Genomic DNA, 18,721 nt, shown 5'->3' with positions numbered 1-18,721 from the left:
AACTTCCACCACTGAAAAGAGGAAACAAAGTGTCATAAATGTCATGTGAGCTTACATTATTGTCTCTAGTACATGACAGTATGGGTTGAACAGAATCATCCACAAAACAGCATCTCGTGAGACCAAGGTACACTTTGTTTGCAGATGATACAACCTGTAACCTTTGCTTTCATCACTATAACCAACAAAAATACATTTGATAGCCTTATCATCCAATTTTCTGCGTTGCGTTTGTGGCACCAAAGCATATGCCAAACAGCCAAAAATACGCATGTGCTCAATAGAAGGATTTCTATTATGCCATTCTTCATAAGGATTCATTGACTGCAAAGCTTTTGTAGAACACCTATTAAGTACATCAGTGGCACACATGATGGCCTCAAGCCAAAACGATTGTGGTAAAGCTTGACTTTTGACCATACATTGTGCCATTTTGTAAGAGATTTGTTTTTCTTGTTAGCAACACCATTTTGTTGAGGTGTATACGGCACTTTACATTGGTGTTTTAACGCATGACTCACCCAAAATACATTAAATTATGAGACATGTAGTCCCCCACTCAATCGAAGCGGAGGGTGCACATAGTACATTTCGAGACATTTTCAGCCATAGCCAAAAATTGCTTGAAGCACGAAAAATCTTCAAACATCACCTTAAGTGGATACACCCATATATGCTTGGAGTAATTATCAATGAAAGTCACAAAGTAAAGGTGATTGCCTAAGGATGGAGTTTGCATGGGCCCACAAACATCACTATGTACAAGCTGTAACCTGCATGTCACCCTAACTGAACCATCCTTTGGAAACTTCAAACACGGTATCTTACCCAAAATATAGCCTTCACAAACATGTTTGACAGGTGCTTCAAGAGGCGACAAAGAATCAACCATATCATATTTTTGCAAGCGTAGCAAACTTGTAAAATTCAAATGCCCAAAACATGCATGCCAAAGTTTTGCATCTATAATAGCCTTTGAATCCACAATAGCATTTGCCAAATTCTGCCTACACTTGTCATACAATCAGTAGCAACTGATTGTATTGCCAAATTCTGCCTACACTTGTCATACAATCAGTAGCAACTGACAAACATGAATCATGGACAGAAGGATCATAAGTGCACTTTGTACTGAAATCCCATTTTGCATCAACATTAACATCACTATCTCCTTTCATAGAAGACTCAACAATAGCTGCATTTGTAGTGGAACCAGCCTCTTTCTTCTTAGCCTCTTCGGCCTTCAACTTAGGACACTACTTGATCAAGTGATCGCTAGCTTTACAATAATTGCAACACATCTTCTTTTTTTCCTTATCAGCAAATTTCCTAGACGAATTATTGCTGCCAATAGAAGCATTAGGAACATGTGATTTACCACATGCAAAAGAAACATGAGAAGTGGCTACATTATTGTTTTTTAAGCTTATTCCAACATTGCTTTTTAGCATTTAACAAAATGAAACCACAACCAAACAAACTTAAGTGAAAAATCATTGTGAAAACATTGCCCGATCATATAATTGTTCTTCTGGTATTAGGTTCTGCATAAAATGCCTCCCCCCTCCTAGACGTCTGGGATTTATATGTGCCATGCATGGGCAATAACAACCACCTTTTCTTTGAGCAGCAATAAAGGCCTATTCAAATGCACGATGTCTAGTCCTATTTTTTCTGGAAAGTGACTCTTGCAATAGCAATGTGCATAATGCATCAAATTTGACAACTTCAGGATTTCCTTGGGTCATCATAAGTCTCCAAGTACTAGCAAAAGTCTGATAAGAATCTCGCAAGGCATCAAGAACAGTCTGCACAAGGAAACTATCTGAAATGACTTTGCCTGCAGAAATAAACTGCTCATTAGTATCCTTGACACTAGCGAGGAAAGTGTCCATGTCATCTTTCTCATCATAATCTTCGACTCTAGCTCTTTACGCAGTAATGCAATTTTTCGTCATTGCAACTTGCATAAAGATCAGCCAGAACATCCCAAGCCTGTTTTGTAGATTTTGTTGAAGAAATGTGGGGACTAATAGTGACCTTGACAGACATTGTGATCAATGCATGAGCCTGCGCATATTTTACATCCCAACGAGCTTGCTCAGCCGTAGGCAAAACAGCTCTGGTAGCAGCAATCCTGCCACCAAAACCTACAACATCCTCAACATCACCTACATTCTGAGAACCAGAACATACATCAATGCCCTGCACGATGTTCCATTAGGAAAAACATGAACCTCAAAAGGGCCTTGTAAAAGCAACCAATTAGATTTCAGTCAATAGTAGGACATAAAAGGGGCATGGATAACCATATCTACGTACCTCAAAACTATATCATGTAACATATCTATGGAAAGAGCTCGGCAATGCAATCCAAATGCACTATTGTTCGACAAATTTGAAGTTAAAATGCTCAAGTTATGGCCATTCAAAAAATTACAAAAATTGGTGGGACCGTGGCCACAAGCCCATTCTCATTGGTGTAGAGAGTATATTCCAAAAGCATCTTTGACCCTAAAGAGCCCTTTTGGGGTTCATATTTTTCCTAATGCCAAACTCCCTTTGACACAAGGATATGTTGCATCATGTAAGCCTACATAGGGTAACTGCCCCCATCCAGTCTGTCTTCAACAACAAAAATCTTGAACACATATGTGTTGTTGTCAGCCATGGCAAATGCTACACCTAGTGAGAAAATTAGCCGAAAAGAGGAGAAACAAAGTGGGAATAACACGTGCTGCATAGCACAAACCTTAGTAGATTGTAAGGGACCTATTATGAAAAAAATGGTACTGACATAATTTTTTCACAAAATGACGAAATAGCATACGTAGTACTTCTTATAGTGGAAACGAAGGCCGAAATGAGCCCGAATAAAAAATATGAGTAGACTAAGCTCTACGAGCTTGTTCAAATTATTTTTCGACTTGCTTACGCTCACCAAAGCTCGCAAAAATTGAAGAAAGTGAGCACACATGTGTTGGAGCTCCTGGAAACTAATCTCGGGAGGACTCAACCTGCTATGATACCAATTGTTGGAATAAGGGTTGCAAGAAAAGAGACAGAGCTTGGAGAAGACAAAGGAAGCTCAAGACACTCAACAGAGAGTGTATTACTTAGTGTGCAAATGGAAAGATAAGATAGCCCTAGGGTGATGGTATTTTATCAGTGAAAATGTGCCTCTTTTGTGTTTTGGGTTTGATTTGAGTAGCCTTGGTGAATTCTACCCTCTCTCTTGTGTGTAGTGGAGGCTAGGGTTTGTGGATAGAAGCCCTAATTTTGCATGTATAAAAGTGCAGAGATTATCTCAAGTTTTGGGCATCAAATTTTGAGTTTTGTCTTATATTTTGGCTGGAGTTGTTTTGGTTTTGAATTCCTCTTGGTTTGGTTTCATTTGCCCCAATACTATGTGTAGTCATGAGCATTTATGGTCACCCTGTAGGGGTGGTAGACATTAGCAAATGGAATAAGTTTTAACCCAAGAATGGTAGCATGAAAGAATCAGAGAGTTCAATAGATTTTGGGCTGGTTTTTTTAATGAGTTTAGTGTCCAACTTGGCATTGCATGGGAGTTGGGCATGCTAGTATATGCAAATATGCATATTGCATCTAGTCGAGGATAGGTGGGGTGTTGGGAGTTTGAGAGTGGTGTAATTTGAGGGAAGAGTGAATTCCATACCCCATTGAGAGGTTCCTTTCCTTGATCCTCATCTTGTGATTGTGATAGGAGGTACTATAGAGGCCATCCCCTTAAAGCCTTCACAACATTTTATTTTATTTTTTAATTGCACAAAGAAATCCACAAGATTGTGTTCCAACACAGGGCATGTTAAGAGATAGAGAAGGAGAGAGATTGAGATCTTTCCAGCATACATGCTAACAACCTATAGATCACACAATGGATATGGAGGCCAAAAGTTGTTGCTTCTTTTTTGCTACTCAAAACAATGATTTATTTAAAACATGTGGGAAATACAATAGAATTAGAACTATGTAGTACAAGGGTCAATGTGAAACCACTCATGAGCGAGTTGGAACTATAAGTGGCTATCACTCTCATTAGGTAGACCATGCCGATGTAGTCTAACTATAGTATCATTGGCAATGATATAATGATTTATACAAAACATGTGGTAAATAAAATAGAATAAGAACTATGTACAATGTTCAGTGAGTGAGTTGGAAATATAAGTTGCTATCACTCTTAGTAGGTAGACCATGCCAATATAGTCTAGCTATAGTATCATTGGCAATGATATGCGTGTTCACTACTTTGTGCCGGTGATAAATGTAGTTGAGATGTCTTCCAAGCATACCTTGTGTTGTCTCACCAAGGAAACCATTGAATGCAAAGCTAGTGTGCATCTCATGCAAAATATGTCTTGTAGCACAAATTATTTTTTTGAGGCTTTTCTTCTTGGAGCAAAATAATGGAATCGGTCATAGGAGCTCACCCACTAGCTAGGTGCAAGGCACATGGGGTGCTACCTATCTGTGCATGTGTTGCTCTTCAAAGATAGAGAGAAAGAACATGTATCTGAATATGTCTTTTCAAGTAGAAAAGTACTCAAGAATTAGCAAAGTCTCCCTCACAAAGCATTTGGTCAATTAGTCTCAAATATCCAAATTAAAGCTCCATTAGATTGTGAGTCTTCCAAATTTGTGACGTGAGCATATGGCCATGTCTACTAAAACTTAGAAAGTGTTTAGTACATGGGAACAATGAACCTAGGCAAGACACTCACAAAGAAATCACCAAGGCCAATCTAGTTGTAGATCTTGTAAATAGCAATGTATTAATAGGTATGTATGATAAATGCAATCACATATTCTTGCATCTTGAATCCATGTGGCATTATGCAAGAAGCTTGCATGGGAAAACAGATTTGCAATGAGATTGTTAATAAGCGGCTCTCAGATAAAAAGTTCTCCTTTACAATGCTTTCGTTAACATCTATGGAAAGTGGAGTCTACTAATGAAAGTGCAAGCTGTCACTGAAGAGATTCTTGATTGATATATATTGATGTTGAATGTGCCAAATAGGGGCAAGGGAGGTATAAGCTTGGTATAAGAAGCACTGGGTGTTATGAGTGAAAACAAAGCAATACATTGCTTTGGATATAGTCTCTTGGACTGCACTTATAGGAGGATATGCCCACTAGCTTGGGTTGGAAAGGAAGTGATAGACTATTTTAAATGGATGAAACAAAAATCCATCTCTACAATGCAATCACTTTTCTTAGTGTGCTCAATGCATATAGTCACTAAGTTCTAGTGGATAAGGCTCAAGTGTATTTTGATGATATGCATGGAAAACATGGCAACACCAAAGAAAGAACACCAAACATGCATGGTTGATCTTTTGGATGTAGAAGGCATGTTTACAGAGCTATGAGGGTATTAAGAATTAGTCCTCTAGTTTAGTCCACTCTTCTCAGTGATGTTTGCAATAATGGACTTTCAATGTGCTAGAAAACTAAATGGATGCATTGGTGTAGCATATATCTTAAGATTCAATGTTTATATAGTTGGTGGCATGCAAGAGGGAACACCAAAAGATGTATGAGAACAAAAAATAATGTGTGAAAGATGTCAAGATTTACCTGCTAGGCATAGAATCCTTATTAAGGATACCAAACATCCATAGTGCCTCCACACTATGCACGACTACCAGACTCTTGAGCATTTTTTTTATATATAAATCCTTGAATTTTCATTGAGTCTCACACACTTTTGATGGAATAATCTCTTGCTTAGCTAGCTTAGTGAGAAGTTGATCTTTTGTCATGTAAGTATCAATGCACCACAAGGGAAAGATATATGTATCACAAAAAACATGCAACTATGTGTGGATTACCATGCTATTACTTACTAATATAAAAAACATAGTAGCCTAAAATAGTGGTCGATGATGCAAACCACCCTTACATTTTTCAAAGCGAGAAATATTCTTGTGGTAACTATTAATAAATGGAACTTCCAATAAGACTGGTATAAATTTCAATTCTCATGGGAATAGGTTAAATGTATGATAAGGTGGTACACTAGCTATCACATTTCTATAGTGGTAGCCCCAACTACTATTTTGCTAATATGCCCATTAAAAACTAGAAAATTAGACCTAAAAGTCTGCAACCAAAACAAGGATATCACATGCTTTGAAGTGTCACACTACACACGACACTTTGATTTCATTTGATAGGAGGACTTGGTTGGTAGCTACCACCTTAATACCAATGTCCACAACAAAGGTATTTAGTGCACCTTATCATGCATACAGTCAATACTTGTTCTTAAGCTAATTATCACCAATATTGAAAATTGCAGAGCTTCTCCCCCTTCCTTTGAGATTTACCCTATACATGCATGGAAAATTTTATTTAGCTCTTCCCTGTGGGACGCAAGTCTAACCTCACCATCCTATCTTATTGCAGTATTAGCGAGAACCACGATTAATTTATCAAACCATGGGACGAAGCTAACTCGACTAGTGCATAGAGGCTACAAGAGGTTGTCAATCTCTCGGAAAACAACTAAAAACTCGCATCTAACTCAAGCTACACTCAAGTGACTGAAATCACCAAAAGCCAATCGCTGATCTTGGCAAGCAAATCACATCCGTTACAGCATCAAATGACATCCAAACGTAACGAAACTTCTAGGACAAGTTTATAAGACCTAAGCACACATGCCTATGGCCTCAAACCCCACTTTAGGTCAAGTTCCAAAATCGCAATTATTAACAGTAGTGGATTTTTGACCTAGTCGTTTTCAACACAGAATGCATCTAAATGCTTAGCAATGATGCCCTAATACCCCGCCTATGCTTAGTTTTCGATTTAAAAGTGTAAATTCCTAATTATTATGAAATTAGGTTGCGGGTCGGCGACGCCAAAAGCTACAAAATATTGTGAATGGCTTACGTCAATGCGTAGAGCTCTTACCTGCGGTTGCAATGCAACAAACACATTCGCAATGTGACAATTGGAGAGGGAGTAGGAAGCACGAGAAGGAGAGAAGTGAGCGCCATTAGCTCATGCTGTGTATTTCTAATCCAAAAAACTTATAAAAAACTTACAAAAATTGGCGTTTATACCTTAGCTAAGGTTTTTGGGTGGTCAAAAGTAATAATCTGGAGTTCTAACAAAGCTGGGAATTGAATGGCTGATACAATCTGGAATCTTGTAGCCCCAGGTCATTAATTACAAGGTTTATCAAGAAAACAGGAGTTACAATATTCCCGATTTATCAAAATAATAATTGTTTTTACAAGGAGAACTCCAAAAAATGGTGTCCACGTTAGCTTGCTGCTAACATTCCCACCCTCCTCGCCTGTGTCATCCCTTGACACAGCTTTATGGGCTGAAGTAATCTTCGAGTTGACGACGGGCGAGGCTGTCCTTCAGTGCTTCCAGTGCTTTTTCATATCTGATTTTGCGTTATTTGTCTGGCACTTGCAAAAACTGGATGGTGACTTTGTTTTTGAGTTCTACTGTCGAGTAGCCTACAAATTTGGCTGTGAGGTTTCTTATCACCGGTGCAAATATCTTCGTTCTCCAAGTGAAAAAGCCAGTGGAGAAGGCCTCCTCAAAGCTAGCATATTGTGCGAGGGCAGAAACATGCATCGGGCGTAAAAGCCATAAAGAACTTCCTCTGAGGGCTGCCCACTTAGATCAGAGCAGAGGCCTTTGTTTCCTTCCAAAAACGAGAGCCATGGGGCTGCGGGGCGAGGCGGTCCTTCAGTGCTTCCAGTGCTTTTTCATCTGGTTTTGCGTTCTTTGTCTGGCACTTGCAAAAACTGGATGGTGACTTTGTTTTTGAGTTCTACTATCGAGTAGCCTACAAATTTGGCTGTGAGGTTGCTTATCACCGGTGCAAATATCTTCTTTCTCCAAGTGAAAAAGCCAGTGGAGAAGGCCTCCTCAAAAGCTAGCATATTGTGCGAGGGCAAAAACATGCATCGGGCATAAAAGCCATAAAGAACTTCCTCTGAGGGCTTCCCACTTAGATCAGAGAAGAGGCCTTTGTTTCCTTCCAAAAATGAGAGCCATGGGGCTGCGGGGCGAGGCGGTCCTTCCGTGCTTCCACTGCTTTTTCATATCTGATTTTGCGTTCTTTGTCTGGCACTTGCAAAAACTGGATGGTGACTTTGTTTTTGAGTTCTACTGTCGAGTAGCCTACAAATTTGGCTGTGAGGTTGCTTATCACCGGTGCAAATATCTTCGTTCTCCAAGTGAAAAAGCCAGTGGAGAAGGCCTCCTCAAAAGCTAGCATATTGTGCGAGGGCAGAAACATGCATCGGGCGTAAAAGCCATAAAGAACTTCCTCTGAGGGCTGCCCACTTAGATCAGAGCAGAGGGCTTTGTTTCCTTCCAAAAATGAGAGCCATGGGGCTCCTATCTGCTCAGGATCATTGAAGACTTGTATGCAAGTAAGTAGCATCCTACAGATTTTGTAAAGCATTGCACAGGAGAGATTTGGTAGACGTTTGAAGAATTTCATGGCGTCCGTTAGGGTTTTTACCATTGTATTCTTCTGTTGCTTGACCTCTCTCGGGAGCTGGCAGCCTGGGAAAGTTTAGACATGTTGACCTCTTCTTCTGCAGTGTTTCGTGTGCTTGCCATGTCCTTACTCGAGGTACAAGACAAAATGTTGGATCTTTCTGTATAGCCACAGGTGCTCTCGTGAACAGAATCAAGTATCTTGGATTCTTGTTCAACCAGCTTAGCCACCACTTCGGGTGGTCTTGATTTGCGCCATCTTCTTGCATATCTCGAGATAATCTTTCCTTTATCTGTAAGAGTTCAACCTTGATGAGAGGTTATGGCAGGGATTGTTGGTGCCATTGAGCATTGATTTGATTGGGAGTGAGTTGTGTGACATTGACAGAGCGTAAACCTCTCAACTCCCAATCCATAGCTGCCTTCCACTGCTCATCTACCTCCAAGGCGATCTTCTCCTTTAGTGCATCTTCTTCAGCCTTTGGCAGCAGCTGGACCATCGGCACTGTGTCTTCCTCTGTGACTTGGATTTGAAAATCTTCTCCCCCACTCGGCTCTGCTGTAGACTGCGTCTCAAAGTCAACAAATGAGACCGAGGGGATTTCCACTAGGGGCGGCTCTGAAGTGCCTGCCTCTTCCTATATGTCTGGCTTTCCATCTCTGAGGAGTTGGTTTACCCTTTTCAATTCTGTAATCTCTTTAAGAAGCTCCTCCTCTCTTTGGACCCGCATGAGCACCAGGTCTTTGCATTGTGACTGCTCCAGCTTCAACTCTAGCTCTAAATCTCTGTTTTTATTTTCCAGTGCTTTATACACTACATTTGTTCCCTTGATCGAGGCCACGGCTGGATTCTCTCTTAATTGCCACAAGAAAGTGGCATGATCATTAATTCTTTGTTCAGAATACTGCAGAGATGCGTTCGCTACATCTAATTGTACTTGAATCTTTTGAAATGATAGAGAGGTGGTAAGAAGTTCATTGGTCACTTCTGTCAACTGCCCATCTTTGACCTTGCAGGCATCAGATAGCTTAGTCAGGAGGTCACCCAACTCCTCCATTTCCTTCTATTGGCTGTCCCTAGCTATCTGATGTCGTTCTGCTTCAGTCTTTAGCTCTTGTACTTGATTTTGGAGATCAGTAATTGTAGCCATTCTGTCTTCTAGCTCTCCTTGAAGAGCATCAACGACCATTTCCAATTCTTTGGCTTTAGTATTGCGGTTAAAGACTGCTGAGCGGACTTTCTCCGTCATGATTTGCATCTGCCTTGCATACTTGTTCACTTGCAGAATGACTTCATCATTGGACTGCCATTCTTCTTATCTTGCAAGTTGAGATGGGCCAGAAGCTTCTTGTGTTGCTTCTTGCTGTGTTGTTATTATTGGTGTTTCTATAGAGATGGTTGCTTCTTGGCCATCCTGAGGTTTTGAACCTCGGTAGTCTCTGGCTGAGTGGATGTTAGAAGCTGCACACACTCTATGGGAAATGACTGCTCGACGGATTATTATTTTTGTAATTATTCATTTATTGAGAAAAACCCGACATTTCACCTTTGTAAATTTGGGGCTTACCGAAGTTTCCAGATTGTATCCCAGTTTTGACATTTAGATCGAGTAGATGGTTAAATTGGAACATTAGGGTTTGAGATTGTAAGGTATTTATACCACTTTTTAACCTTAAGGAAAAACCTTTTGTCATTTTAAAAAGTTGAAGTCTGTGAGTGAGCGTACTGTGTACGAGAGAGAGTGAGAGCTTCATCTTGACGCTACGCGCGCATCAGTGGTCGGAATCGAGTGCGGAGAAGTGCAGCGTGTTGCCCCCACCGAGAGCTATGCACCAATACCTACATTGCGCGCGTACGGTCCGGTTTTGCGAGCTCGACCTACGAGCTTCATCTGGTGATTCGGTGAGCATACGTTATCCGTTTTCGCATTTCAACATATCCACGCGTTCGCATTGAGTAGAGCTACACCTTAGGCACTTTAGTTTTCAAAAACGACGACCTGCAAATTTCGGCCAAACATCCTACATGATTTTTCACCGGGTGTTCTGGGTTGAGATTTTGGTTCATGGATCTTAGGGAGAGCGACCTATTGGTGTTAGTAGAGTCTCCTTCAAGTTCTGTGGCGTTTTGAGATCGTTTGATGGGTATTTGGCTCTAGAAAGCGTTGCAGGAAATCTCCTATTATGCACTTCTGAAGGCTGTAGCTTAGACATTGGGTAGAGACCTCTGTAGGAATTAGTTGAGAGTCGGTCGAGTGTAGATTGACACCCTATGCTTGCTTCCACGCGCCTGCAGGTCGAGCTTCGTCCTTAGCTGACAAATCTTGTTAGGTGAGTTCTCGTTGTGCTGACGTCCGTCACGGCGTATCCGTCCAACATTGGCGCCACTGCCGGGGACGAAAACCCTAGGTAGGTGACCGAGATTAGTCCTTGAGGATAGGGATTCTTTGTCTTGTCAGAGTCTCGTTTTACATTTAGATAGGATCAGAGGGTGGAGGACTCTCTAGGTCTTAGAGGGAGTCTAGGGAGCTTGTGTATGTTGGCCTAGATCCTTCGCCTTAAGTAGACTTAGATAGTTTTTAGTTTTGAGTTGAGTTGTGGTGTAGAGAGTGGGAGTTGAAGTGGTAGAAGCAGTGAAAGGAGAGCTTGAGAGTCCGGAGAGGCCAAGAAGCAACCAAAACACCATTATCACCATTTCACATGATGAGTAGGAGTAGGGTAAGTAGGACATCATGATTTATGATCTAGAGCACTTCATGCATGTTGTACTTGCTTATTAGGTTAATCACAAGGTGGTAAAAGATGCAAAAGAGTGTTTGAAAGCTGAAGTGAAGTTCAAAAGTTGCTGTGAGTGTTTCTGATAGAGCTACAGCATCAGGAGCATTTTTGTCAGGAAAAATTTACATTTTAAGCCAGGAGACATCCTACGTGTAGGATGTCTACATGCTGATCTGTTGGAAATTTTGAAATTTTGAGTTGACCGGTGTGTTCAGAAGGTAGGTTTTACCCTATTTTTACCTGGAAAGTGGAAATTTGACCATATATTGATAGGATAAGGCCAGATAGACTGAAATAGCCAAACATCCTACGCAAATTGTTCCAAGGCATTATTTTAAGACCAAAACCATAGGATGCCTGCATGAGCATGATCTGCATGATATATTGAGTGATTGAGAGAGGTTTCATCTCAATTAGGTGTGAAAATTGAGTTCTAAGTAGATTTTAGCATTTTTGACTGAAAAAGGCTAGAACAGCTAAAATTGGGGTCTTTTGAAATCCAAACTAAAATCTAAGCATACCACTGGGTTGCTAACATCAAGGGGAAGCTGTGGGTCAAGTCTAGGGTCAAACAGGCCAAAAAGACATCCTACGCGTAGGATGTGTTTTGGGTGATCTGGCACTCCAAATCCATATTTGAGCATACCAAAGTGATCAGCACCTCAAGAGGAGTCTGCACTTTTCATTTGAAGCTATTTTGATCAATGAGACATGCTACACGTAGAATATCTAATGCATGAATTAAAAGCCAAAAACTGACTATAGGCATAGCAGGGTGTTGTATAGCCTGAGGCAAGCCTCCTAGTCAATTTTGGTCCAAATTGGAGTTGATTTGACTGGTCAGACCAACATCAGGCTGTTAGAGCAGATTTTTGATCCATTGACCAGCTTATAGGTGTCCAAATCAAAAAGTAAAAACAGTTGTAGACTTAGCACATCAAGGGAAATCCATAGTGCAAAGATCCAGGCAAAATAGAGCAGGAGACATCCTACGCGTAGGATGTCTACTGGAGCTTAGTGAAGAGAAAATTTGACTGAGGTTATACAGTGATGTTCCATTTGACTTAAGAGTTCCAGAACTTCTTTCAGAAGTGAATTTTGACCTTGTTTGACCTTTTAACGGAGCAAAGATGGAATTCAGACTTTTCAGGTAAATTGACCAACATCCGAGGAAAGTACAGTTCCAGATTAGCAGACCTAATCAAGAACATCATAAGTGTATAAATACAGTAGTGGTTGAGGTTAACTCTCTAGTTATACCAATCATTACTAGAATCACCTCTAGCGGTTAGATGCTTTGATTCGATTGCCAAAATTAAACGCTTGTGTACAGGTATATTCAGCAGCAAAGCAAGAAGTTGTGCGGAGACTGATCCTTTGTCAGGTGAGTGGTTGGATTTGTGTTAAGTTGCATTGCTAAGTTTGATGACTTTAAGATCAGGAAGATACATTTTTAGAGACCAAAGGGTGGTAGGAGATCAGGGTAGCTTAGTGTCCACCGAGGAGAGTGTAACTCGGGCAAGGCTAGATCCACTAGCTCCGATTATTGAGGAGGGTAGTGATACTGACACCTCATCAGATAAGTCCTTCTTCATGATGGGTAGAAAACAGCCAGGAGGTTTCACCTATGATGGACCAATGCCAGGAGGAAGCACCTCCCTAAATCCTTCAAACGATTCCAAGTTCACTATAATCTTCTTAGAAGGAACAAACTCGAGGGGAGCCCTAGTTTATTCTGACTATCGAGGACGCAAGTGTATTTGTATTGAAGAAAGACCGGCTCAGAGACTGGAGATAATTAGAGTCTATGATGATGGAGATAGATTTCGAGACGAAAAGGGGAGCCACTATCTGATAGTTAGTGACCCTGAGGATTACAATAGATATGGAGATAACGTGGAAAAAGGGAAAATGGTTTCAGAAACTCAAGAACCAACTCCAAACATTGATCGACTTGGAGCGCTTTTTATGTATGATAAGAAAACAACCAGGGTCTCAACCTATAATGAGAATGTGGGAATTTACAAGCATGAGAGCGAGGGAATAGTCTCTTACTTTGGTTGCAAAGAACCCTACCCAAACGAATTAAGCAAAGACAAGGTTCTTTACTTATTCTCTTATGAAATTGCTATGGGGAAGGATATTGTTTTCGTTGATAGGTACAGGCGAGAATACATACGTATTCTCCCAGAGGAGGTAGAAAAGGCAACAGTTCCAGAAGCATCAACATATGCCCCAGAAGAAATTCCAAGAGCAACCTACACCCCTAGCAAGTCGACAAATCCATTTTCAGAAGACTATGACGCGACCTCACATTCTACCCGACAGCAGACCTTCAACAACCAAAACCAACCAGCAACCCATCCATCATTGCACGCATGGCTTCAACAGAGTGCAACATTGGAACAAGACCTAAACCAGATGGTTATCAAGCCGCACGAGGGCTAAGGGATTTACAAGAACCACCACTCTATTCAAGGTATCAAGGTGAGAGTAAGCCAAAAACTCAAGGGTCAACAGAGCCTAGAAGACCATCCATAGAACGAGTTCAAAGGGATGAACCATCTCTTGCAAGAACTGTTAGAAATTATGGCTTAGGAGCACCACTGGGAGAGGAACCCGCCTACTACAGAAGGCCAGAGGAAGTATATAGATTGGGGTGTGGAGATCCAATGATGAGATTTGTAGACCATCGTAGAATTAGACCTTCTCAAGTGCAAAAATGGGTAAACAAGAAATACACGGGAAACAGAGACCCTAGAGATCATGTAGCAGCCTTTGTCCGTGTAATTAGAGCTAAAGAGGTGTTAGACTTCCCTAACCCAATTTGCAGGATTTGGACTAACCCTAGAGGATGATGCTGCTACTTGGTTTGACTCTGTAGAGCGTAGAGACTTTGAGTCTATGGAGGAGGTGTTTGACGAGTTTATCGAGGAAATCTCACAAATGGGGATAGCTCATAATACAGTCTCACAAATCCATAAATTCAAACAGAAAGACGGGGAATCTGTGCAAAAGGCAGCCCTACGACTAAAAAGATATGTTAAGTTTTACCCTGTGGAAGAACTGCCAACTCAGTCCAGACTTATGCTCATATTTATTCAAGGACTAAGGAATGCAGATCTCCAGAAGGACTTACATATGAAGAGGAGCACGGCGTTAAATGAGTTAACTAAGGAGGCTCTTTACCTAGTGGACAATTGTGCGATCTACAAAGAGGGTGAATTCAAGGATCTCGGCGATGATTCATCCTCACAACAAAGTGGAAGCAAGTCTGCTAAGACAGCACCGAAAGGAGAAGTAGCTGTAAGCCAGGAGCAGCTTGTAGAGGAAGTGCTAAAAAAGATTAACCTGTACGCCAAACCTCATGCTAAACAGCCAAAATGGTGTGCTATTGAACAGAAATGGACAAACCATGGGACGGAGGAATGTTATTATAACAAGGGATATGTGAAAGAGAGACCTTATGCTCCCCAAGCTCAGGTAGCATCACCTCAACTTCCACCGATGCTTAGGTATCAAGCAGGCAACCTACCAGGACCTGTAGGTGTAGAAAGACCACAACCAGTGTTGGGGAAACAACCACACCTACCAGGATTACGACCAGTCAGCATAAGATACACACCAACCGTAACCAAATCAGACGAGAAGGCTTTGGTGCCTATGCATGCATATTACAAAGATCCCAATGGATATGCTACAAATCCTGTCTATCATCCACCGGAAGAACCCTCAACGCCAGAACCATGGAGCATGATAGGAAGTGCAGGACCACCAACAGCTGCACAGGAAGTAGGAGAAGGAAGATATAGCTTGGATGAACGAACATTGTTGTTCATAGCCAACGGAGGCATGGGCCGGCAAAGACATGCATACCAACAAAGAGGAGCTCAAGGAGCACCTCAACAGCCTAAGGGACCCTGCTACAAGTGTGGTGGAGACCATTGGCTAAGAGACTGTCCTCATGATGAAATCATTAGAGCCGACGCATATTGCACCGAGTGTGGAGTTACTTATTTAATTCCAGATTGCCCTCAGAACCCGAGCAAAGGAGCAAAAACTACCTTGAACATGCTGGAAGCAGTGCCTTCTAGTGGAGGGTCAAAAAACGAGACAATAATACCTATTCAGGCAGTGACACGAGCCCAAGCTCAAAGAATGACGAATGAACCCATAATTGAAGAGCCAAAAACCGATGCCCCAAGTTCAGAAGTGAAGAATCGGAGAAGCACTTGGAAAGCTAGAAAGGCGCGTATGAAAGCCAGGAGGGAACAAGAGCAAACGGCTCTATCCGAGGAGTTAAAACACAAAAAGGATAGATTATAGCGGTTAGAGGATCTAGCTACCCTAAGCTCACACACTATGGCAACCATAGCACCCAAGGAAATATCAGAATCCAAAAGCGCAGGATCAGGAGGATCAGTGTTGGTAGAAAAGGTAAATGAGTAGTTGGATGCACTTCTAAAAGCTTACGAAGCCAGACTCAAAAACAACCAAACCCAAGAGCAAAGATGGATGACTTATCCATATGATGAAATAGAAAAACAGAGGTTGGAAATGTGTAGAAAGATGATTGAAACAACTCAATCCTTGATAGAAAACCCGCTTGGTGAACCCGCAAGTTGGCATGAAGTACCAGCTCCAACCCCTATCAAACCAACTTTAGAGAAACAAGTAGAAATGAAGGAAAGACTCATGAATTCCTGTGAATCTAGGGGAGAGCCTATCATAGTGCCAAATACAATAGATGAGGCAAGTGACAGGTTCCAACCTAAAACATTGGTAGAAATGGGTAAGGATTGTAACAGTCTAGATGACCTGTGGAAGCAAATCCCTGATACCAACGAAGCTAACAGGGTGAGTCACCACATGAACATCACGAGAAAAGAGAAAAATGAGATCTTACCTCCTATTGAATAATTTGAGGCAAGATCACAAATGAACTTTGATATGCATTCACAAGGGGGAGACCAGGGATCAATTAGTTCGGGGCACAGCCAACCAAACTCACTAAAAACTTTACCCTCTTACCTAGAAGAGTATGAAGCAAAGTCTAAGGTGAGAGCAATCCCATCTCAAAGACTCCCATCTCAAAGACTTTCTTCTAACAGAGTGATGGATTCACAAGGGTTAATTGAGTTATTGTCCACTTCGGTGGCATGCACAATCACATTAGCCAAACTCCTAAGGCTACGACCAAACATGTGGACCACCGTAGGCAAATGCTTAGAAAAATTTGGAGTGAAAGACCCCACCTCGAAGCTTCAAGAAGGGATCAGAGAATTGGACAGGCCTCAACTAAACACAAGGCCAGTACCTTTAAACAAGGTTGGAGAATATTGCGAGGGAGAAGATGGAAACACCACGCTATCAGTAGAATTCCAAGGAGTAGTTTCCAAAGCTATTCTTGACAGCAGGAGTCTCTATTGCCACCAAAGAAATCTGGAAAAAATGGGAAAAACCGGCTTTGAGAGCTACCAGAATGAAATTGCAATTGGCAGACGGGTTCATGGAAAAGCCTCTAGGACTCTTAGAAAAAGTAGTTGTCACCTCGTGCGGAATCGAGTATGAGCATACATTTGCAATAGTCGATTTTGACAAAAAGAACAATTACGAGATCATCTTGGGAAGACCATTCATGCGACAATTAAAGATGGTCTAGGATTGAAGTTACGACCACATATACCTCAGACATGGTGAGACTACAACCAAGATACACCTACAAGACCATAGTTACAAAGATGTGAACCAGACACCAGTAGAAGGGTTTGATTCAGCTACACCAGCAGGGTCCAAACTCCCAGCATGGTTAGGGCAACAAAAAGAGCTATGGATGTGCGGAGCTTCACATTGTGGGAGCTTAAAAAGAGAGGAATGTGTCTTAGAAAGAGAGATTGAGGACAAAGATTACATCAGAAAACAAAATAAGAGAGAACCTCATGCCCAGGATAAAAGATAAAACTCACTATCTAATGGTTGTCAAGGCAGAGGATTGTGTAAAAGACCAAATATCAGGAAGATTCTCGAGAGTGCGAAGGAAAGGAACGCAAGTGGGAAAAAAAACAAGTACGAAAAGCTAAAACAGAAACAAAATCAAACAAATCTCAAAAATCAAAACAAGGAACAACAAAAGACCCGGAGTGGACCAAATTGGAGCGTAAAAAGAAATACCAAGAACTAAAACGGTCTTTACGAGAGGTATGGACTACTGAGGGAGAAAGTGATGGTAAGGAGGAGTCAAAAAAAGAAACATGAATGTACCATCACACTATCAGAAATTCACCATCCAGGACAGAAAAATCATAATGACACCACCAGTCAGGGAAAGAATAAACCAGGAATCTTACGATGGGCCGGAAAATGCAAAACGGATAGACCTCGCTGAACCAGGAGAAAAGCCTCAGCCGGTCTATATTGCAACTGATTTGGAGGCTGAAGAAGAAGAACGGCTAACACAACTTCTCAAGAAGTATAAGATGTGTTTGCATGGTCCTACAAAGACCTCAAAGGAGTCGATCCATAGATATGCCAGCATACAATTCCTTTGAAATCAGATGCCAAACCTAGCAAACAACGTCCTTATACAAATAATGACACATTTGCTAAACAAATCAAAGAGGAGATTGATAAGCTGATGGATGCTGAATTCATCTATGAAATCAAACATACAGATTGGGTGTCACCCATTGTGGTAGTCCCCAAAAACAACGGAAAGCTGCAAGTGTGTGTGAACATCAAAAAGGTAAATGTATCCACCATAAGGGATAATTATCCCTTGCCGATCACAGAACATGTACTTGAGAGGGTGGCCGAGAAACGGGTTTATTCCTTTCTAGATGGATTTTTAGGGTATAACCAACTGGCAATTGCAATAGAGGATCAACACAAAACAGCGTTTGCCACAGAATGGCAAATTTATGCGTATCGAGTTATGCCTTTTGGCTTAACTAATGCCCCAGCTACCTTTCAAATGTTAATGACGCACGCGTTCAAAGAATACCTGAGAATATTCTTAGAAATATACATGGATGATCTTTGTGTACACTCTCTTCTATGAGAGGAACATATTGACCATTTACAAAAGGTATTTGAGAAGTGCAGAATATATCGAATTTGTCTTAACCTGGAAAAGTGCATTTTTATGGTTAGGCAAGGTCGCATCTTAGGACATATTGTCTCAAGAAATGGCATAACCACTGACCTAGACAAAATCAAAGTCATAGTAGACCTACCTAGGCCTGCTAATGCGAAACAAGTGCAATCCTTCATAGCACACTGCGGATATTATCAAAGATTCATATATATGTATGCAGTCATTGCACAACCTCTATATCGTTTGTCAGTCAGTTTCGACTGGACTGAGGAGTGTGAAACTTCATTCCAAAAGCTGAAGGAAAATCTTGTATCAGCACTTGTACTTAAAGCACCGGATTAGGAAAAG

The sequence above is a fragment of the Adiantum capillus-veneris genome, chromosome 1, assembly GCF_014529385.1.
Source record: "Adiantum capillus-veneris isolate H3 chromosome 1, ASM1452938v2, whole genome shotgun sequence".
NCBI classification, from domain to species: Eukaryota; Viridiplantae; Streptophyta; class Polypodiopsida; order Polypodiales; family Pteridaceae; genus Adiantum; species Adiantum capillus-veneris.
This window is presented reverse-complemented; position numbering follows the sequence as displayed.